Source organism: Bombyx mandarina, chromosome 17 (assembly GCF_030267445.1).
Source record: "Bombyx mandarina strain Sakado chromosome 17, ASM3026744v2".
NCBI lineage: Eukaryota > Metazoa > Arthropoda > Insecta > Lepidoptera > Bombycidae > Bombyx > Bombyx mandarina.
The window spans coordinates 12,077,226-12,101,570 of NC_143223.1; the positions used below are offsets into that span (position 1 = coordinate 12,077,226).

At 35.6% G+C, this 24,345-nt stretch overlaps 1 protein-coding gene and 1 non-coding gene across 2 annotated transcripts in view; both read left to right on the forward strand.

The window, feature by feature from the left end:
• The window catches only part of ckn (CRK like proto-oncogene, adaptor protein), a 331,376-nt gene that overhangs the window by 107,819 nt on the left and 199,212 nt on the right, over nt 1-24,345 (forward strand). The gene's annotated exons all lie outside the window — the stretch shown is intronic.
• TRNAL-UAG (transfer RNA leucine (anticodon UAG)) lies at nt 22,857-22,936 on the forward strand. The gene has a single exon. It is a non-coding gene; the product is annotated as a tRNA-Leu (tRNA).

Here is a 24,345-nt window from a genome sequence, read left to right on the forward strand (position 1 = left end):
GGCGTAGTGGTGGTGTCAGGTTATTTTCGTTTCGGATTTTCTTGATTCAGTCGCCGCGCTCAAGACCCGCGATAGAAGCTATGCAATAGCTTAAAAATTAATGTCATATGTCTAGGTGGTAAGAAATTTCCTAACTATGTGTACTTTCCGCATATCTTGTAAAGAAGGACATGTCATAGTGCTCGGGAAACACCGTGGAGGCGAGCTAATTCCAGTCGGATGGTGCGTGGCAGGAGAGATCTCTGGAAACTTACTGTCCATGAACGCACCGGTTCCAGTAGTAAGCGTATTAACCCTTGCGATTTTATGGCGTCATGGTGCTAATGACACGATACGTTTTAATTTCGAAAACTCCTCACGATCACCTGAACATCCACACATTGTTCTTTTAAATGCCATAGATGAATAACGACTTCACCGATCACTTGGTGTAGCCAGTTACCGGAGGCCATTAGACGTTACATTTTTTTTTAATTTCTTATGGTAGATGAGTGAACGAGTTCACAGCCCACTTGGTGTTAAGTGGTTACTGGAGCCCATAGACATCTACAACGTAAATGCGCCACGCACTTTCAGATATAAGTTCTAAGGTCTCAGTATAGTTACAACGGCTGCCCCACCCTTCAAACCGAAACGCATTACTGCTTCACGGCAGAAATAGGCGGGGTGGTGGTACCTACCCGTGCGGACTCATAAGAGGTCCTACCACCGGTAGTAAGATGGCCGGGTTGTTGCGTGTAGATATATTTTAGAGTAAAAAGACATGAGCTCACTTTGAATTGTTTAATGGCGGATGCACAGACCGGCAGTGTTGCCAATATAAATACATTTTTTACCTAACAACAAATAAATACGCCCAACAATCGGATAACATTTCATTATTTTAAAATGTATGTCACAGTATATGACGCGTTTGTTTAGATAATTTCCTGTGCCCGCACCAACCCAGTCATCATCGGACCGTTTCAAATGACATACTGCTCTTAATATGCGTATTAAATCTTTTTTTTTTTGTGTTACCAATTAAAATTTGTCACTGGACATGTATTTATCATTTTATAATATATTTAATTGGCTCATAATATCTAATTTCGTTGTATCTATTTAAAGATGAACTCTGCGATGCCCGTTTCTTACGTCTAAGAAATTCATCTAAGTTTTATCGTATTTTTATAGCAGTACTCAAAAAAGCATATCTTCAGAGCGATTCTAAGTATTGTGATCATCTTTAATGTACCATCACAATGTAGACAACGTAAAGGAATTGAAGCAATACTTCAAAAATAAAATAGCTGAACTGTAATAAGTTCCAAGCATATCAATATCTCAAACGAATTATATATTCAAATAAGTACAAATCGGATAAAATGGTACATTATTCAATGTGGTAGACGTATCTGAATCGACTTACGAAAGCCGACTCCATTCCAAAAGTAGGATAAGGATGAAAGAAGAAGAAGACGCATTTAAAACTAGTAATAATGAATTCCGGCATTTAAATGTGGATCTGAAGTTTCAAGGTGGGTGATTAACGTGCTAATGTATATGATTAACTACTTAGCTTACTTAAAAAAATGGAAAATAAATAAGAGTTTAAAAAAAAACACGCTTTTATAGAAAATCTAACTAAAAATAATACTAAAATACTAAACTGATTAAAATATATCTATATATATATATATATCGGGTTAATCCGATGTTTTGAAGGAGTTCAAAATCATGTCTAAATTTTTCGTTACACACATACATACTAAGTGAAGCTAATAAACGCGTGTTAAAAAATATTTTTTACTTTAAAAACGTTCAAAAACGTTTACTTTCACGTGTAACATCAAGTAACCGACGTGCATTCATATATTGGGAAAATGTTTGAAGCCCTCGAATTAGTTTTAACGTATAGTTTCCAGCTAGTTCTGGTAAACGCTAGTTAGTTTCTCGCTGTATGAAACAATCTGCGTGTGGCGTTAACTCCGGAAAGCCAAGCGGACGCACGGCGCCGGTCGCACTGCGCTCCGTCGATACCATTGTATCACATTGTATCCATAACCCAAACATCAAAACGTTCTAAGTTATCTCTGGATATTCGAAGCTATTTACACGTCCATTAGCGGTGCTTTTAGGTACCTCAAACACCGGTCACCGTCCCCGCTGAAACAGTCACTTGCGACCAAGGGCTCGACGAGTAAATTAACCCATAGACACAGCCCACTGAGTTTCTCGCCGGATCTTCTCAGTGGGTCGCGTTTCCGATCTGGTGGTAGATTCGGCGAAGCACTGCTCTTGCTAGGGCCAGTGTTAGCAACACTCCCCGTTTGAGCCCCGTGAGCTCACCTACAAGCTCGGTGAATCTAGAATAACCCCAAGGGTTACTAGAATAGGTAGGATTAAAAAAAGTAAAAAACTAATAGAATAACGTTTTAAATAGCGCAACTGTGAGCAAATTTAGTGGTGAAAGGCTATTTGGTTTAAGGCTTAAACTTTAAGCGATATTTTTGCAACTTTACTGGATAGCCATTTAAACTTTAAAATTTGGAACAAATATCATGACGAAAAAAAAAACTTCTTCGGCTATTTGAACGGGGTAAATAATTTAAGTTCTATTAATAACGCCAAATGGTTGATGCTAATAACAAAAAGGACTTTTAATTATAAAGATAAGTGTTGGGTTATTAAGCGAAATATTCCATAAACAAAAAAAGCCTTTCACCTCTCGATACACCAAAAGTTTGTTTGTAAATCAACATAAATTATTTGCTTTCTTATTAAAATAATCATAAAACTAGCCGTCCGATAACCTTGACACGTATCACGGTCTCCTGGGAGCTACTCTTTAAATTATATATATTGTAGGTAATAACAGTAAATAATATGATTGACGATACGGTGACAGCCGAGGCCTGAACTCAATATCCGGCGACAAGTCATTATACGAAATGAGTTTTGTTGGACTGCCACTGATCTTGATATTTTGGTTAAATTATATTGAAACTTGTCTCATAAACTTACAGTTTCATGTTAGGAACGGAGTTATGAGTAGTAGTCTTTAGAATTCCTATTCTATTCGATGGGCGGTGACTTCAGCTTCGAAAGAAACAAGCTGTTAGGAATTCATTGGATCCAGACAGTGCAGAACCATTTGCCGTGGCAAACATTTAAGAATTCCTATGTCCATTACAGGACGGTCTTCTTCTGATGCGAATGTAGATGAATAACAATTATTTATACGTTAAAACTGGGTAATCAAACAAGTTGACGTCAAAATTTCGAATTACAAAATAGAAATAAATGTTTTTAATGTCGAATTGTTACGATTTACATACGAATCTTGAGTAGTTGTCCACCTTTCATAGCCTCAAAAAATGAAGTTCAATTTAAAGTTATGTCTTCTTTTTTTATTGCCTATATGTGTGCACGAGCTCACAGCCCACCCGGTGTTAAGTGGTTACTGGAACCCATAGACATCTACAACGTAAATGCGCCACACACTTTGAGATAGAAGTTCTAAGGTCTCAGTATAGTTACAACGGCTGCCTCACCCTTCAAACCGAAACGCATTACTGCTTCATGACAGAAATAGGCGGGGCGGTGGTACCTACACGTGCGAACTTACAAGAGGTCCTACCACCAGTAAAAATATATATTGTATGTATGTATGTATGTATTATGTAATATATTGTACTGCCAAAATGGCCAAGATTGAGTTAACTAACTGTGAGCCCAAAATACGCCTTATCATTCGAAAGAAGTACATTTTGAATTAATTTTCCTTTGTGTTGACCTCGTTAATATTGTCGTCGGGAAACTGTTGTAATTAGTTTGAGACAAAACATAATGTGGCGTAATAATAAGAATGCGAGCGGACGCAAGGCGCCGGTGTCGCACCACCACAGCTTACTATTTAAATCCTCACTCTATTGTCTAGGAAATAAGCAGTGTGGTTCAATAGCTGTCCCTATATTTGAACGTTGAACCCATTTTGGACAGCTATGGAGAGCTAAGCTTAAGATCGAGGCTCCAAAATATTGTAAATGTAACTCATAGGTGTACTAATATTTAGAATTAGCGGCGAGCCCCAACCTCGCACGAGTGATAAGGCGTTGAAAGTTTAATACATTTCGTGTGTGTATTACTTAAATGTAGTTTCAAAAACTGGGAATAAGATGCTTTACTTTTAATTGAATTTCGTGCTTCTGCCCACAAAAAAATCACTCCATAAATCACTCTTTAGGTTTTTTTTTGTGAGATACGACCAATAAGTGTGGACATTTATTTCTAAGCAGGTAAAATATCGTCCTTCCATATAATCGTTCATCCCTTATTCTGTCCTATTAGGACTGCATTCTTCAAATATCCTTCTTCAGTAAATGCTAGAATATAGATATATAGATAGATATGTAAAAGATATGTAGATATGTAGCTTTATATCTTTGAAGGGTGAACGAGCTCACAGCCCACCTGGTGTTGAATGGTTACCGGAGCCAATACAATGGACAATGTAAATGCCGCCATACACCTCTATATAAGTTGTAAGTTCTCAGTTTTAACAGTACAACGGCTACCACACCCTTCAAACCTAAACGCATTACTTCTTCACGGCAGAAATAGGCAGAGTGATACCTACCCGTGCGGACTCACAAGAACATTGACGACATTGACTACTAATATATTCTCAATTTGGAAGGTCCAACAACTAATGAATTTATCAATCAGCAAGACAAATAATAATAAATGTATAAATAGATCAGGCATATGATCAGATACATAATCGAATAAGTTCAAATTAAATCTGTATTTTTTCTATTAGAAATTCAAACATTTTATTAAATATTATAAATGCGTCATAAATTAAAAACTTAATTAATCAACTAGATTTGTATGGTGTTCCGTGACAAAAGGCAATATCGCAGAAGCCACGTTTTAGCCTTAATTGGATCCCGATGTTCTCTTTAAAGGACAAAAAAAGAATGTTACGAACATCGGAACGAATAAATTAGTTTATGGAGATTCTTTTGATGTTTCTGAACTAAGTAATGAGAGCCTTGATCAGGACTTTTTGTGACTGTCATCCGTCGTTGCCTTAATACCGTTTCAGTAACGAAGGATTCGAACGCAAAGACCACTCTCCAACAGTAGGTTAATAGAAATCAAAGTGAAACAGGATTTAGTAACTTAAATTTTTTCACGGAATGGTAAATTAAAATGGACTTTTGCCGGGAACACGAGGATTTTGTCTATTTAGTGTATCTTCAGGTTTAAATGTGTAATAAAGGTGGTTTATTAATTATTGAACATCTGTGAAAGTGCACAAATGTGCGAAAATGAAACAAAGCCGCTGGACGTAACTTCTCGAGATCCTCCAAAAATTCCACTGAAAAAATGTCTGTAAATTACCACCATTTTATTGAGATTATATATCCATATTATCATTTCTCATAAAAATAAGAATATAAATTAAAATAAGACATTACCTAAAGTTCTTAGTTACCAGGTCATTAAATTACTTTAAAAAAAAGTATATTAAAAAAGTATTGGCTCCTTTATAATTTATGCAATTGCAATTGTTAGCATTTTAATTTGAAACTTGTGCAGCTTTCGTTTTTCAGATACTTACAGTTTTCCGTTTTCGACAATCGCAGATATAATCAAAACCACGGTTTTACGGTATTACGTTTATATAACTATCATTTTACTATTACCAACGCTTCAGATACTTTATAGTTTATGCCTTTCGTAGTTGCAGACGATTTTATTGTTTTTTGTTCACATTTGATAATTTGCGCTGTCGTCTTATTTTAAATAAATATAATTTTCAGAATATACTGAAAAGTAAAAGTACTTTAAGAAAAACTGTAAAAGTACTTTTAATTAAGGATATAAACAATTAATCCAACAGGCTTTAAAATTCAAATGAATAACTGAAGGAAGGTTCAAAATTAGTATTTACACTACAGAATGTAATCAGAATTCTAAGTAAAGGCTATTCACGGGGTAGGTACCACCGTCCTGCCTATTTCTAAAGTGAAAAAATAAAGTGTGCCAGTGTGAAGGGTGAGGTAGCCTTCGTATTAGAGAACTGAGACTTAGAACTCATATTTCAACGTGGGTGATGGCATTTTTTGACTTCTTGTTCTGTTCTTCTTGATCTTCTTGAATTCATATCGAAGAAAACATTCACAATTCTAAAGAATTAAAAACTTGATATTAAACTGAGTTCCACTACCGAAACTGCTATTTCCTCGGTTATTAACAAACCCCTCTCCCTGTTAACAAGCCAATATGTCTGAAACACGCGCTCGTTCAAGGTGTGCCGCCATTAACATCACAAAGAGTATGAGGATACAACACGACACGGTAAAAGGTAATTAAAACATATGAGAATTTTAATAAGAGTAATTTAAATTTGAAATCTCTATATATAAAAATGAATTGCTGTTCGTTAGTCTCGCTAAAACTCGAGAACGGCTGGACCGATTTCGCTAATTTTGGTCTTGGATTATTTGTGGAAGTCCAGAGAAAGTTTAAAAGGTAAAAAAATATGAAAATGCTCGGAATTAAATAAAAATAACAATTTTGTTTTTCCTTTGATGGGTCCCCCGTCGGAAGGATTCCTTTTGTTTGTTTTTAGTTTATTTTATACAATAGTTTAGGTATTTTATTTATCGATTGAGGCACTACGAAGTCTGCCGGGTCAGCTAGTTTAAAATAAATGTTTATTTTAACAAAGATACTGTAGTTGGGATAATATATTTTAAACGTCAATGAATTAAGCCTACGTGATCACGCAAACTTTGAAGTATTCGATGCGTCAAAAATGAATAATGACATTTATGTATCCAAGATTAAACTGTAAAAATCATTTTAATTTTATCTATGACTTGCAAAATCTATGGGAATTCATTTGTTTTATAAAGTAACTGGTATTTGCGCTTCTAAATATGTAGTTAAATTAAATTCGTCATTAGCAATATTTAATTACTACTCAAATAAATATTTTACTACTAATAACATGTAGATGTAATTATTATCATATTTAAAATGATAATCGAATTTCATTTCGTCCTCTTGAAAATTAAATAACAAGGTATTGGGTTTTTTTTATTTTGTCATGTATAATCTTTATTTCGAATACTTTTATTTTTATGATGATACATAATATGTAACCTTTATACGATTAATCTTAAAAGAGGTTAATATTATATAAAATAACATAAATAGAATTTCGAATATTGAAACATAAAAACATTAGAAAGAACATTAGACATATAAAAGCATTTTTGAAATATTAAAATATAAAAAGATACATACTAGTGATAGGACCTCTTGTATACTGGTGGTAGGACCTCTTGTATACTGGTGGTAGGACCTCTTGTATACTGGTGGTTAGGACCTCTTGTTATACTGGTGGTATAACAAGAGGTTCTACCAACTACTCTTGTGAGTCCGCGCGGGTAGGTACCACCACCCTGCCTATTTCAGCCGTGAAGCAGTAATGCGTTTCGGTTTGAAGGGTGGGGCAGCCGTTGTAACTATACTGAGACCTTAGAACTTGTCTCAAAGTGGGTGGCGCATTTACGTTGTAGATGTCCTATGGGCTCCAGTAACCACTTAACACCAGGTAGGCTGTGAGCTCGTCTCTAAGCAATAAATAAATAAAAAAATAGTGGTGAAGCGATAGCTTTAAATGTTGTTTCTATTTATAAGAGCAACTCAATTTGTGCTATAGTTTTACTAAGCTAAACTGTATTTTGATATAAATAAAACAATACATTATACATATTTCATTGTTTGAGAAAAAATTTCAATCCTTGATAAAATGATAAATCGTGCAAAATACTAACTAAATACCACTAACATGATGACGTAACGAACATATAATAAAAAGACAATTTGTGATAAAACTATTATATTAAAAATGTGTACCTAAATAAATAATAAGTTAAGTCTAATAGATTTTGGAAACATACTTGAACATCAAGTTTTTCTAACGTACATAAATATGTCTTAGTTTTATATGCCAAAACAATATTAGTAAAAGTTTCCTAAGAGACATTATTTGTTGAATTATTAAAGAGCTTTCTTTCAGAGCCATATCAAGTACTTATTTGTATTTGAAGTACCTACTTCAGCTTGATAACTATATTTATTTACTACGTCTTGACTAGAGTCACTAATTTATTATTGAAGAAAATTCGAAGTAATCCCTAAAAATGTCACTTCGGAGGACATATCGTAGCTACGGCTCAAAAGTTTTTTCACGGTTGAAAGGCAAAGGAAATTCAGAAATATGGTAAGTGTATCAACGAATTAAAGATTAAGATATCGAATTAAGATTTCGTTGTAAATAATAATAGCTTATTCAAATGACTTACTTACTAAATATTAAAAGATGAAATCTCTAGTCCAACTAACTGCCAGATAATGCTGTTAGATTTTTTGTGTTAAAAAAAAAAACGTATTTGTATATTTTTTTTAATTAGTCGATTGTAACAGTATTAAGTTAATTATCAACGAATATACCTTAGTCGTTTGCAACCAAGAAAAATGGGGACCTTTGCAATTTCTGAACTAATTTTATTGTTATGATTTAAACAAAATACGCGAGTCATATCGTTAAGGAATATTTTCTAAAAAGGTTATCGCGTTAATAACAAGTCTTTGCTGCGAAACTGTTAACCGAATAAGCAACAAAAGCGTTCCTCCCAACTATTTAGTCCCGTAAACACGTTCCGGATTATTCTTATGGCGGTTAATTCGCTTACATCCGAATCTGGCTTCGAGCCAAGGTCAATAACCCCTTTTGTTTATCCTTACATACCTTCAAACAGCCTCTACAGATTTGCTTTACGGGAATTTAGGACAATCGATTTTGTACTCTAGTCGGGGTTTTGTTAAAGTTGCATTTAATTTAGTCGCATGTGGTTAGGAAGGAGTCCTAAATAAACATACAAGGCAGTGACAACAAACATTATACTGTACCAATTTAAAGTGACCCCTCTCTGTTAGTGATTTACAAGGAATCGAAGGTATTTATGCGAAAGCGCAGACCTCGTTTCTTTGGTTAAAAGATAAGGCAATTTTTTTTTACGTCCCTTCAGACTAATGAGAATGTTTTTGTGTTTTTTTAATCTGTATTTATTTGTATGTATATAAGTTGCTTGCGTAGCCAAAAATCGTATAGGAAACATTTTAAAATATGTTGTTAGATATTGATATTATTTCACGGATTCGGTAGTTTCCTTTTAATAAAAAAAAAGGTTCAAGTTGGGAAAAATGTAAATTTTTTATAGGGTTTGTCTTATTTTAAGCTCGGCACTCTCGAGAATTTTATATGCAGATAGATTGACTAACGCTATTTAAAAAAATCGTTTTGCGCACTAGTACCGCGTTTTAGTTTATTTTTCCCGCCATTTTCTGTTCCTTTTATTGATGCATACGCTGTTTCACTTCGAGCGTCAATAGATGGCGTAAATAGTGGATTAAAGCAGGAATAAGGCAAAGGAATTCCCAACAGTAAGCACTACTATCCTGTTTATTTCTATCATAGGTACTTCCTATTTAATATCTTTTTTTTTATTGCTTATATGGATGGACGAGCTCACAGCCCACCTGGTGTTAAGTGGTTACTGGAGCCCATGGATATCTACAACGTAAATGCACCACACACCTCGAGATATAAGTTCTAAGATCTCAGTATAGTTACAACGGATACCCCACTGTTCGAACCGAAACGCATTACTGCTTCACGGCGGAAATAGGCGGTTGAAGTACTATTTCAACTTTAAATAACATTGACTACCTATCTATCCTATGGAGCAAAAATACTCGTAGGTACATGTATCGTTCGAAATACTCCATAAACACGGCGGCTGTATAAGTGATTTATTCCTCTGCTTATCGAAAACTGTCGACTAAAAAAAAGATACTTTTGTTAGATCCGTGTCGCCGATAAATGATTAAAATCGTAGTTTTTATGTGTTAGAACGATAACATGATGTACGACGTGATAAATAATTCTATTCGAGATTTATTAAATATTAGGATGCCTCTTGGGAGTGCAGGGAACAATGATATTTAAATAAAAAATATAAACATTTTAAACCATTATTTAATTTTAATTAACTTGGCTAATTAACACAGATCTTCTTTGATTTATGGAAAACAATCAACTACCTGAAAGGTTTTGTTAATTTGAAGTTGAATCTATAATTTATTGATTAAGTTTATACATAATATAACACAACCTAACTAAAAAGAGAAATATTTGCAATATAATAGCTATTTTACAAAATATTTAGAAAAAATATATAACTATAGTATAATATATCTATATATTAATACGTGAAGCAAAAACTTTGTATCCCTTTTTACGAAAATTGCGCGGACGGATGAGTATGAAATTTTCCACACTTATAGAGAATATAGAGAAGAAATGCACAATGCTAATATTTTTTTTAAATAATGCATAAAAAATTCATTAAATTAATTAAGAAAACATTACATACACTACCATATATTTTACACACACACGCAAGCATACTGTTTATTTATTGTCAAACTTTTGCTCTTGACGTCTGTGGTCCAATTGAGAATAGATTAAATATTGTTTGTCTTTATTAATATTTTTCTAAAGTGTAGTCTAGGCGTTGAAAATACAATCATAATAGTGTAGAAACTTACAATTCCAGTTAATTATGGTCGAATTTCGACTACTACGGGAACTCTAGTTATTCTAATTAACTATGTTAAGAAATCTGAACGTCACTTTCATTGCCTTCAACACGTCTGACTAACTTGAAAATTTGCTCACGCTTCCAGGTCGGATCACAATACTTATAACTTCGTTCTAATATCCTGATCAGTATCAACATGACAAAAAATGTGAGATTACTTATTAGTTCGTGCTATTTAGGCGTTTATTTATTTGTTACTCTTCGCTGGGCATTTAAAATTAACATTATTATTTCTCACCTCCACAAAGATTCTCATCATTAACGACCCCCCCCCCCCCCAGTTGGTGTAGAGAGTCCAACACTCATATAAATGTTAGCCTATCCATTAAGTACATGTATTTTCTACATGGATACCAAGTTTCAATCCATCGGGTGCATGGTTCAGTAGTTATAACGGAACATCCGTAAAAACCACTGTAGATTTATATATTAGTACCTATAGATTACAAAATTAAGGTAATTTTCAAAAGAGACATGTCATATGCTAAAATATATTTTATTTTTACTTAACTGTGTGGACGACCGTGCGACTTTGTGTTAATCGCTAATAACAATTAATTATATAGTAATTAAACGATGTCATACCTTCATCGTGTAAGTTTTTCTTTAACACGAATTAGATGCCTTTTTTTTTTTTTATTGCGTAGATGGGTGGACGAGCTCACAGCCCACCTGATGTTAAGTGGTTACTGGAGCCCATAGACATCTACAACGTAGACGCGCCACCCACCTTGAGATACAAGTTCTAAAGTCTCAGTATAGTTACAACGGCTACCCCACCCTTCAAACCGAAACGCATTACTGCTTCACGGCAGAAATAAGCAGGGCGGTGGTACCTATCCGCGCGGACTCACAAGAGGTCCTACCACCAGTAATTACGCATCTTATAATTTTGCGGGTTTGATTTTTATTACACGATGTTATTCCTTCACCGTGGAAGTCAATCGTGAACATTTGTTGAGTACATATTTCATTAGAAAAATTGGTACCCGCCTGCGGGATTCGAACACCGGTGCATCGCTTCAACACGACTGCACCGGACGTCTTATCCTTTAGGCCACGACGACTTCAAAATTCATTAGAAAAAATTGTGCCTGCCCACGCTATTTAAATATTGCTTTGATAAAGACACTAAACTCGAATGAATACTGAAATGAAAAAAAAACAACAACAATAAAGACGATTAACACTACTTTATCCTAACATCACTAAATGCTTCCTACAGAGTGAAATTAATCGCCATAGCTGTTAGCGGGGCATGAACCACAAGGCGGTCTGTGATACTACACTTTAATCTATCTACACAGGCCAACAGATTTGTTAAAGTAATCACACGGAGCTGTCTGTCACAGATACCTACATGTAGGGGAACTATGTTACACACCGTCGAACAGAATGCACAATAATATTTTTATAGATTGTTGCATATGGGACGATAGTATCAATCAAGCTGGTTAACCAGCAGTCGATAATAAATTTGGACACCTAGGAAAATAATAATCAAATGTTTATTAGTCGTCGTGGCCTAAAGGATAAGACGTCCGGTGCATTCGTATGTAGCGATGCACTGGTGTTCGAATCCCGCAGGCGGGTACCAATTTTTCTAATGAAATACGTACTTAACAAATGTTCACGATTGGCTTCCACGGTGAAGGAATAACATCGTCTAATAAAAATCAAACCCGCAAAATTATAATTTGCGTAATTACTGGTGGTAGGACCACTTGTGATTGCGCACGGGTAAGGTACCACCACCCTGCCTATTTCTGCCGTGAAGCAGTAATGCGTTTCGGTTTGAAGGGTAGGGCAGCCTTTGTAACTATACTGAGACCTTAAAACTTATATCTCAAGGTGGGTGGCGCGTTTACTTTGTAGATGTGTATGGACTCCAGTAACCACTTAACACTAGCTGGGCTGTGAGCTCATCCATCCATCTAAGCAATAAAAAAATTATACATTGTAAAGAAAGACCAAAAATAGATATTTGTGTTTTAATTTACTTTAATTACTAGTCAAAAACCAAAAGAAAATATCTCTCACTATGGCACGTTGCAATGGATATATTATTATTACGGAGATATAACCGAAGGAGGACTGGCATCAAGGTAGAGTCGATCATCAAACTTTGGCCAAATCCTTTAAGCAGCATGAAAAGAGTTAGGAAAAGACAAAGAAGTAGATATCCAGTCAAGCCCAGTCAGCTTTAGTGGCTGATCTTTGGTTTTACTTTGATCCGATCGCTACCAAACTTCACAAGATCGTACACTAGACCAATCTGAAAATACTCAAAAAAAATAATCCACATTGGTTCCGCAATTTCCGATTACAAAGAGATTTATAAATATAGATAATAAATCAATTAGTAAAAAGGTACAGTTCAGTATAACCTACACATAAGTTACCGCTACATAGTTGTCAAACTTGGTCCGTATTCTTGAAATAATACCCAACGTTCCGTATGTGTCTGGAAGGGGCGGCGGAACTTAACCGATGTGATTAATGGCGCTGACCCCGTGGTATCGGCAGATATCGGCTATCGCCTCGTGTGCCGCTGCGGCGATCATTCTTGATCGGCCCCATTATTCTGCTGTACGCGCTGCGCTACCGTGTGTATTATAATACTTTATTCGACAATTAAACCGTAGGTAAATTACAACGTATTATATTTAGTGAACTATCTGGTTTTTTTTTATTGCCCTTGTAGACAGACGAGCATACGGCCCACCTGATGGTAAGTGGTCACTGTCGCTCATGGACGTCAGCAATGCCAGGGGCAGAGCCAAGCCGCTGCCTACCATAAATTATTCTCCGCAAGCCTCGTTTGAAGAAGGACATGTCATAGCGCTCGGAAAATTCCGTGGAGGGGAGCTCATTCCAAAGCCGTACGAGCATAGCACCATAAAATAATATGGTGGGGCATGTAAATAGTCCCACTATGGCAGCAAATTGTGTATTCACACATAGGTTACGGAGCGCAGATGTTATGGCGTATGTTAAGACTGTGGTGGCAGTAAAATACTGAAACAAAGCTTAAATTAAGTAAAAGCTTATAACTCACCCGTGGTCTTGCTTAAGTCTCTAACTCCTCTTGAATCGACACTATAGTCAGTACCATCGTAACAGCGATTTTCAAGATAACCTATGAGAAAATAAATACATAAACGTATGATTACATATGACATATATATAATATAATATGAAAAAGTACATATTATTCAGTCAAACTTGATACTGTCTGACTGCTGAAAGGATGTGTACGCGATCGAATAATGTAACTTTGAAGCTGCCTTGAAGTAATGTTGAGTTTAGTAAAGCGTTAATACAGAATACCCTGTGCTTAGTGCAAGTTTTGTAACGTTCTCGATGGCATAAAAGTTAACTTGAATTTGTGTCGAATCGGAACGCTTGCCTACGTTTGCCTCTTGGGGCGCATATAAATTTGAATTAACTTTTACGCTATCGAGTACGTTAAAAAACTCGCACTAAGCACACCGTTCCTTTATAAACTCATGCACGGTCTTGGATCGACTAATGAGTTTTTAACACGTAAAATATGCGTAATTGCATTTTTCCGAGGGAGATATCTGTGAAATGCGATGTGAAAATAAACGCTTTCCTAGCATAATCAGCTTGTTTTTTTTCAAGCTTTGTTTAATCTGAAACGTTTTTCTAATGAACGAAACATAGTGTCTTTTGTTTGTGTTGAAATTTAAAATTGTTGAATTTTATGAATAATGTTAAATTTTTTTAATTTCATTATTTTGGGACAGAAATATGTTTACAAAACATTTCATTGGAATTAGTGACAAAAATATGTAGGTAATGTTTAATGGTCGTGGAAGTGTCACTATAGCCATAACTTTTATAGAATGACAGAAATCTGCCTAAACCTAAATCCCGCTAAGGAGATTTACAAAATAAGGTTAAGATTAAAATAAGGCTTGCAGTAAAGGTTCTTAGAGAAATTCGGACCGCCGGACTATCGAGAAAAAACACAAACTAGGTGGAAGATAATCCTTCTATCTTTTAAATTACCGATGAACTATAATATGTGTGTTAGTGGGTAGCTATCATAGGACACAATACCTTTTTTTTTCGGGGGAGTCGAAACTCAGACGAGGTGTCCGCACCTAGGGGTAACGCAAAGATGCCTGAATCTCGCTAACGATATTTTCAAAATAAGTTTACATATACCAGTGTGCTTAGTGTGAGTTTTTTAACGTTCTCCATAGCGTAAAAGTTAGACCAATTTTGTATGCAGTTGGAACAGCGCCCCTAGCGGCAAACGTAGGCACACAGTTCCGAAGAATTACATTTGGGCCGTCTGTCTACCGAGAAATTTCACCCGCTCAGTGTAAGATCTACCTTTTGTCTTTAACTGTAACAAGAATTGGCAGAGAATTGTTAAATCGATCAATCAATCCTAAAATTTTGCCAATATCCATTATGAATGGAACATTGAGTTATACCCGCAGAGACCGCGACTGACGCGCGTCAGTCCACCCCTATTAGGGCAACTGCACACAAATCCTTACTTATTTTAATCGCTGATACCCCGCAGGCTTTTATCATGCGTGTTGTTGATGGCCAAAAGTATTCACAAACCGAAATCGACCTTAGCCTTTTCTGTTTTAGGCACATTTTCTAGTGAAGCGAAGTAGAAGGAAAACAAAGTTTATGTTAAATCTGTACAGAGATGTGAATAGAATAGGGATTTTTAAAGAAATAGCATTTTATTCTTAAGGTTTTTGTATAATAATTTGATTTTTTCTAATAAGTGTAGATATCAAAAATATTGTTACTTAGCGAAAAAGTATTATTGTGGATTTCATATTTCTTAAAATTATATTCATTGTGTTTTTATTCAATTAATCTAAACAATTACTAATTTCGAGATGCTGTCAACTATTGCATTGTCGATTGAACCTATAATTGAGGTGACATCTATAACGCACTTATTGTCAATTTTTCAATGTTTTATATTGAAGATAACTTTGTCGGTGCAACTAAATAAATAAATAGTCAATACAAAATATGTTTATATGGCTTAGATAGGTATAAGACCTGGCGGCCCAGTGTCGGTACGGTTACAGTAGCACAAAGACATAACAACATGAAACGCATCATGAGATGCTGCAGAAATATTAGGAACTTATTATGGAGCGGCTTGGCTCTGCCCTTGACATTGCCAACGTCCATGACCGACGGTAACCATTCATCATCACGTGAGCTGTATGCTCGTCTGCCTGCACGGGCAATAAAACAAAAAATATATACAAGACAAATTTTTTTTATTGCTTAGATGGGTGGACGAGCTCACAGCCCACTTAAGTGGTTACTGGAGCCCGTAGACAACTACAACGTAAATGCGCCACCCACCTTGAGATATAAGTTCTAAGGTCTCAGTATAGTTACAAGGGATGCCTTCAAACTGAAACACATTATTGATTTACGGTAGAAATAGGCAGGGTGGTAGTAGCTACCCGTGCGGACTCAAGAGGTCATACCGCCAGTAAAAGTACGTATTCTTCGTTGCTTTCATCACGTATGACATAGTGCTCAAGATGTTTAGATAACAAAATCAGGCAAAGAAACTAACACCGATGAAGGAATCGTTGAACTAACAACTCAAGAAGGTCTATTTTCCTATGAGATCTTTCAGTCTACAGAATAACTAACCTACCAACAAGTTAAATTTATTTGTTATAACAGTGTAATAAAAACTCAGGTCTCAACATAAACTGTCCGTTTTTAATACGCTTTCATTAGCTTCAGACGTATGTATGTTTGTAACGGAATCTTTGAACATGATTTTGACCCCCTTCAGAACGTCGGATTAACTCGAAATTTGGTATACTTATTAAGGACTGATGACAACTCAACATCAAAAAAAAAAGTTGAAAAAATTGAAATTCAAGTTAAAAAGGAAAAATAAATAATAGTTTAAAAAGTGCTTTTCAGGATATTATCAAAATAACCCTTCTACTCATATCTGTTCATAAAATATTTATAACTACTGATACCATGCACCCCACGCTTTTTTTTACAATCAAATCATTTTTTCTTACACTATTTCCAATTCAAATTTATTAAAATTTATTTTTTACTTTTTAGTTGGATTTTCTATAAAAACATATTTTGTTAGTTTTTTAAACTATTATTTATTTTTCATTGTAACACAATCTCCGAAATACGTAAACTCTTTACGTCTAATGAATGCCAAAATGAGTCTCATAACAATTAATTAATGTGTATTATCTATGATAACAATCCTAAAGAAGCAATCAAAATGCTCTCACCGAAGTGACAGAGGTCGCTTTATATGGAACGCAATACGAATACGCAATACGCAGAACATATAACAATAAATATCGTAAACTGATTTACGACACGGTAAACGTAATCACATCAAACATTTAACTGCATATCAGATACTTATATTTAGAAGTCGTCGTGGCCTAAAGGATAAGACGTCCGTCCGGTGCATTCGTATCTAGCGATGCACCGGCGTTCGAATCCCGCAGGCGGGTACCAATTTTTCTAATGACATACGTACTTAACAAATGCTCACGATCGACGTCCACGGTGAAGGAATAACATCGTGTAATAAAAAAATCAAACCTGCAAAATTATAATTTGCGTAATTACTGGACCTCTTGTGAGTACCATTGTGGTACCACCACCCTGCCTATTTCCGCCGTAAAGCAGTAATGCGTTTCGGCTTGAAGGGTGGGGCAGCCGTTGTAACTATACTTATAACTTATATCTAAAGATCGGTGCCGCATTACGTTGTAAATGTCTATGTTCTGCAGTAACCACTCAACACCAGGTGGGCTGTGAGCTCGCCCACCTATCTCAGTAATAAAAAAAAGGTACAATATTTACTTTCAAGTCGTCTTTGTTATTTTAAACGCTTTGAATCATGTCCGAAACGCGATTTAAAGTTAAATCGTTGCTTATCTTGAAAGGCTTCAACTGATATTGAATAAGTTAATAATTAATAACTAAAAGTCAATAAGTTACAACTTAATAGTATTATTGCTACCAGTTTTTTTTACAAATATTTCCGAACGCTTCCCTACTGGGATCATTATTTTTAAGCTTCGCAACAGTCATGAATGATAAGAAACAAATAATGACAATTTTTACATTAAAAATCCCTAATATTTTACTTATTTAATAAAGAAATAATTTTTTGGATTTACAATAATATATCCAAAAAAAAAAATCATACTTATATCAATATGCCATATGAAGGGTTAATTACTTTATTTAGTTCTCAGGGTGCCGCTAACAATATGAGACACAGATTGCTTATTATCAATACTAAATTATCATCCATTGAAAATGTGGCTATGAAAATTATGCTATTAATAAACAAAAATGCCTCGTAACATACAAACACAAAAATAAAAAATAGTCATACAATTATTCATACACAATGCATTCTCATTAATCAGAATGAATTCGACTTACTACATGGCGCACGGGAGCAATCCTTTAACTAAGTTACTCCCTCACTGAATACAATGTAATTTGATTAGTCAATAACCATTGGTAGCTAAGTTTAGTTTTTTTTAATTAAGCACTAGCTGACTCGGCAGACTTCGTAGTGCCTCAATCGATAAATAAAAGACCTAAACTTTTGTATAAAATAAACTTAAAACAAACAAAAGGTATCCGTCCGAAGGGGGACACATCAAAAGAAAAACAAAATTGACATTTTTATTTAATTCCAAGCATTTTTATATTGATTTACTTTTTAAACCTTCTCTGGACTTCCACAAATAATTCAAGACCAAAATTAGCCAAATGTTCAGCCGTTCTCGAGCTTTAGCGAGACTAACGAACAGCAATTCATTTTTATATATATAACTAGTCAGGTCATAAGTATTGTCACACAGTAAAAACTTTTCTTTTAGAATGCTGGCCACAAAAAAGTTTATTGAATTCGAATTTCGAATTGTTCATGAAAATAAAAATGTATACTTTTAGAATTTTACTCATTTTTAAATATGGAGTGGACGCTTAAAGAAGACCGTGTTGCAGTTATTGCGTTGCATCGTTGCGGTTACGCGCCAATTCAAATTTTTAACATACTGAAAAATTTGAATATAACCAAAAGATTCGTTTATCGTACCATCAAACGATACAATGAAGACTCTAGTGTAGATGACAGGTCAAGAAGTGGTCGCCCTCGGTCTGTTAGGACTCCAGCAGTGATAAAAGCTGTGAAGACGCGAATTCAAAGAAATCCCAAACGTCAGCAGAAACTGTTGGCCCTTCAGATGGGGTTAAGCAGAACCACGGTGAAAAGGGTGTTAAATGAAGACTTAGGGCTTCGGGCATATCGAAGAAAAACAGGACATCGTTTGAATGCTCGTCTAATGGACCTGAGACTGAAGAGATGCCACGCTTTGTTGAAGCGGTACGCGGGAAAAAAATATCGGGAAATTCTTTTTTCGGATGAAAAAATTTTTACCGTAGAAGAGAGCTACAACAAACAAAATGATAAGGTGTACGCACACAGTAGTGAAGAAGCGAGCAACCGTATTCCGCGTGTCCAACGAGGTCATTTTCCATCCTCGCTCATGGTATGGTTGGGAGTTTCTTATTCTTTCTTATCTTCTTAAAAACGAATGCAGTTGTGTATCAAAATACAGTCCTGACGAACCTTGTGGAACCTGTTTCTCATACCATGTTCAATAACAGGCACTGGGTATTCCAACAAGATTCGGCGCCAGCTCATAGAGCGAAGAGCACACAAGACTGACTGGCGGCGCGTGAAATTGACTTCATCCGGCACGAAGACTGGCCCTCCTCCAGTCCAGATTTGAATCCGTTAGATTACAAGATATGGCAACACTTGGAGGAAAAGGTGTGCTCAAAGCCTCATCCCAATTTGGAGTCACTCAAGACATCCTTGATTAAGGCAGCCGCCGATATTGACATGGACCTCGTTCGTGCTGCGATAGACGACTGGCCGCGCAGATTGAAGGCCTGTATTCAAAATCACGGAGGTCATTTTGAATAAACTTTAGTGTCATAAGAATCTATGTTTTGTTAAGTTCATTTTGGTATATGAATGGTTACATAATGAATAAACTTGTTTCAATTATTTTACATTAAACATGTGACAGAATTTATGACCTGACTAGGTATAGATTAGTATAGTAGTCAATGAAATGTAACAATTACGTGATACTTTAGAAAAAATAATTGTCCCAGAAGACGCGGGTGAAGCCTATATATAGCTTTAACGACAGCTAGATAAAAAAGAATGCATTAAATAATACATATTACACGAATTTACAATCATTCCTAAAAACTTACGCCGCGTTTTCGCGCTATCCTAAATCCTGTTCACGCATAACACGTGAATGCGAACAAAAAACATCTCCACAAATCTTATATCGTGCTCAACTAATCTGTAATAATAGCAGCAAAACAATAAATGTGTTTTGTTTTACGTATAACCAACCTTCACAGTTTTTTTTTTAGTATTATCAGAAAAATAGACTTCGTTCTGTGAAAGGGTGTTACGAAAACATAGCCCACTGAGTTTCTCGCCGGATGTTCTCAGTGGGTCGCGATTCCGATCTGGTGGTAGATTCAGCGCAGCACTGCTCTAGCTAGGGCTAATGTTAGTAAAATCTCCAGGTTGACCCCCTGAGCTCGCCCACACGTCCGGCTTAGCTAGCGTAACCGCTCGAGATTAGTAGCATTAAGTAGAAAAAACAAATTGGTTGCTTGTAAAGTTGGAGCACGGACGATAGCTTTACTTGATAACGTCATAAAGAAACATTGATGAAAAATTGCATAATTTTATGAATTTTAATTTAATTATTATCACTGAATTATCATTATTTTATATTACTACAAAGAAGGAGCTAATTTAAAATTACAATTTTTCGATAAATTAATGCTTGGGCCGATCGTGCCTCTCTATCGTTTGTTCCGCGCTCTTGCTTGCACGCTTTGGCTCAGGCGGAACGTGACACTTTTTCGTGCGTGCAGCCGGTGTTCATCGATTTGTAAGACGTTATCATGTCAAAAACGAAAACCCTAATATATAGATATGATTAATACCTTTAATCTTTCCGGCTACCATTTTCAACCTCACTTGCACGCGCGGATAACACATTACCCGCGGCGGTATCTTCGTGTTACCGCGGTCCTCCTACTAGATAACGGACGAGGCAATGGCGACCGAGTAGTGGCGGTATAACCATAATCCTGGCCAGTGGTCAGAAGAGGCTTCAGAGGCCTTGGAGTTCAAATAACCTCAAAAAATCTGGTGCAGAAGGCAAAGGGAAACCACTGCAACTACTTTCCCAAGAAAATCGTCATGGATTATACATGACGATCACGACCACTCTGTCAAGAGTGACACGATTGAGTAAAATACCTTTATAGTAAACTAATAAAAACGATAAATTTTAAGGTATTGTGTTTGTTTATCTTTGCATTAGTTCACGATCTACCTATTGTTGAGCTTCATAAATATCCTTCATAGACACCTTGCTCATTTCTGCCGCGAAACAATTCTGCGTTGCGATTTGCTAGTCGGGACAGCTTTTAAACGAGATAGCTTTTATTTCATTTTTATTTATGAGAGCGAGAGCGAGAGCGAGAGCGAGAGCGAGAGAGAGAGAGAGAGAGAGAGAGAGAGAGAGAGAGAGAAATGTCTTTCTTGAAAGGGAAGTTGCGGAGTATACTGAGCGGTACATAAGGCCTTGGCTATACCCTGGCATTGCTCAGGTTCCTAAACTGAACTACTTACCATCAAGCGTCGATAACTTGTCTGTGTAAAATATGTATATTTTTTAATTCGCTACAAAATTACACACAATAACCAGACCAGTGCAATAACCTTTCTTCTCCCGTCTATAGTTCAAAGTGTACAACCTAGGTGGGCGTTTCTACTGAGATCTGGTTATATTATGTGGTATAAATTCATAACGATCGGGCGTCTCGTTGATAACTGGAATTAGAGGCGATCGGCGTAAATGAGGGCTCAACATGAATCATGTCATGTCTTGTGAGTCTAAAGCGTAGTCCGAAACGCGACATGCGGTGATGTTGATTGTTGATTCATTTCTTTTGTTTTTTCTACCCTTAAGCTGATGGTCTTGAGAGACCATTTCAGCGTAATCTTATGTAGGTGAGCACACGGGGCACAAACCTGACGACGTTGCCAACACTAACCCTAGCAAGAGCAGTGCTTCGCAGAATCTACCACCGGATCGGAAACGCGACCCACTGAGAAGATCCGGCGAGAAACACAGTGGGCTGTGTCTGTGTGTTAATTTACTCGCCGAGCCCTTCGAGTAAACCTCCTTTACTTATACCCGAAATATATCTCTTAGTCGCAAAATAAGCGATCTTGTCGCCTATTGTAAAATTTCAGTTAATGTATTTTCTGCACTATTTAAAACATGGCAATGTAGTTTATAAATGTAAAGATTTTTTTCTATATTTTAAAGAAAATGTTGTTATTCTAACTGAGAAGTGGAATTTTTGAAAATCATAAAAGTCCGTCATGAAAACTAATAATTGGATATAATTTAACTATTTGTATTCACGATAAGTTTTTATTTAGAAACTAGATGACCCGGCAGACTTCGTAGTGCCTCAATCAATAAATAAAAGACCTAAACTTTTGTATAAAATAAACTTAAACAAACAAAAGGAATCCATCCGACGGGGGACACATCAAAGGGAAAACAAAATTGTTATTTTTATTTAATTCCGAGTATTTTCATATTTATCTACCTTTTAAACCTTCTCTGGACTTTCAAAAATAATTCAAGACCAAAATTAGCCAAATCGGTCCAGCCGTTCTCGAGTTTTAGCGAGACTAACGAACAGCAATTCATTTATATATATATAGATAATACGAACTTGGCCGGCTGGTTTCGGCCTTGAAAAAGAATAACATCTCTCCTCCTGTGAATGTCAATTAGGGATTATCCAGGGAATGGGCAGCATTCTCCCAGTATCATAACCACATGTTGTGATCATCTACCCGTATGCCAATTGTGACTATTATTCCAACTGCCCAAGCACATCTTAATTTTAAAGACGTTTTGGGAGTAGATACTATAATTTAACATATTATATTAAGGCAGCGTGGCCGAGTGGTCTAAGGCGCTGGTTTTAGGCACCAGTCCGAAAGGGCGTGGGTTCGAATCCCACCGCTGTCACATTGTACTTTTTGTTATATTTGATAACGAACATTGAAACTTATTTTAAAAAAAAAACGAATAGAATTACTAAAATTAATTCCAACTTGTTTCAGGTACTGTCTTTGAAGTATGGTATTTTGACGAACATCAATCAGATGGTAATTAATACGGAACGGAGCTCAAATAATTTAAGAGACAAAGTCAAATTACTTCTAACACAAAATAATTTCTAATTGCTTCTTTACAATTATTATATAGGTACCTGTATTTACAAACTGTTTATATACTATTGGATGAGTTATGTGTTTTTTTCATTTACCTAAAAAAACAAAGCGGCTTTTACAATGAATCGTGTTTTGAAAAAAAAAAAACGTGTTCAAGTCAAACGAATCAGAAATGAGATTATTTAATCCAAAATCTAAATCAAACAATTACCTACGTAACTACGCGCAGTCTTTTTAGGAAGTGAAATACCAAAAATATTTTTAAATCGTGCCAGAATTCCAAACATCCCTTTGCACGTTCAGTAAATTTCCGTAACTTTCGCGCCGTTTTTCGAACGATTTTGTCCGTGAATTTTTTTCATAGGATTCTGTTTTTATCGTTACATTGTTGCATGCCGTGTTTTTTGCATGCTAAATCGAATATAGCCAAGGTCATGAAAGGCCGGAGAATCATATACCTATTCTATCCGGTTATTAATTTTGAGAATTGCAACTGACCCTGCATTTAGATTCGTCTTGAGGAGCGTAGAAACCACCAACGTACCTACTGGATCTGTGGTGCCAGATCATTTTCTACAACGCAGGCAGTTCGTCTTTTTGGTAGAAAAAAGCTACAAAGAATATTCAAGGCCATATAAACGAACATAAGCTTTGCATTGGTAACTACTTTCAAACAAGTCCGAAAGAGACAAAACATATTTAACCTAGGAAAACTTAAAATGCTTTTATTTAACAGCAGGATGCTGAGTTTAATGTATTTCAATGGACTTTAAACAAAAAAATATGCTGCCAATTAAAAAAAAAAGGCATCATATTGCAGGCTTTACATTCTTAACGTAAATGTAATTAGGTATATATAGCACCTTTAACATCTTCGACCACTGAGAAGCACATATTCCGCGCACCTTCTACAACTGCGTGACCAAGAAATCTTCGAACAGAGATATCATAAAATTACCCAAAATTATAGCCGCTCAAACGTAATAATATTTAATTTCATAATCGTGAAATAAAAAAACAATTAACGAACTCGCGACAAATAAACATACAAACGTAAGGTTATAATATATACAAAATAATTAAAATAAAATTTATCTTATTAAGATTAAGACAATTTTCGGATTGCCAAATAACAACACTGTTGATGGGAGCAATGGAAGTAGTGTGGACGAGACTTAATAAAAAAGGCGGTAGTCTGAAACA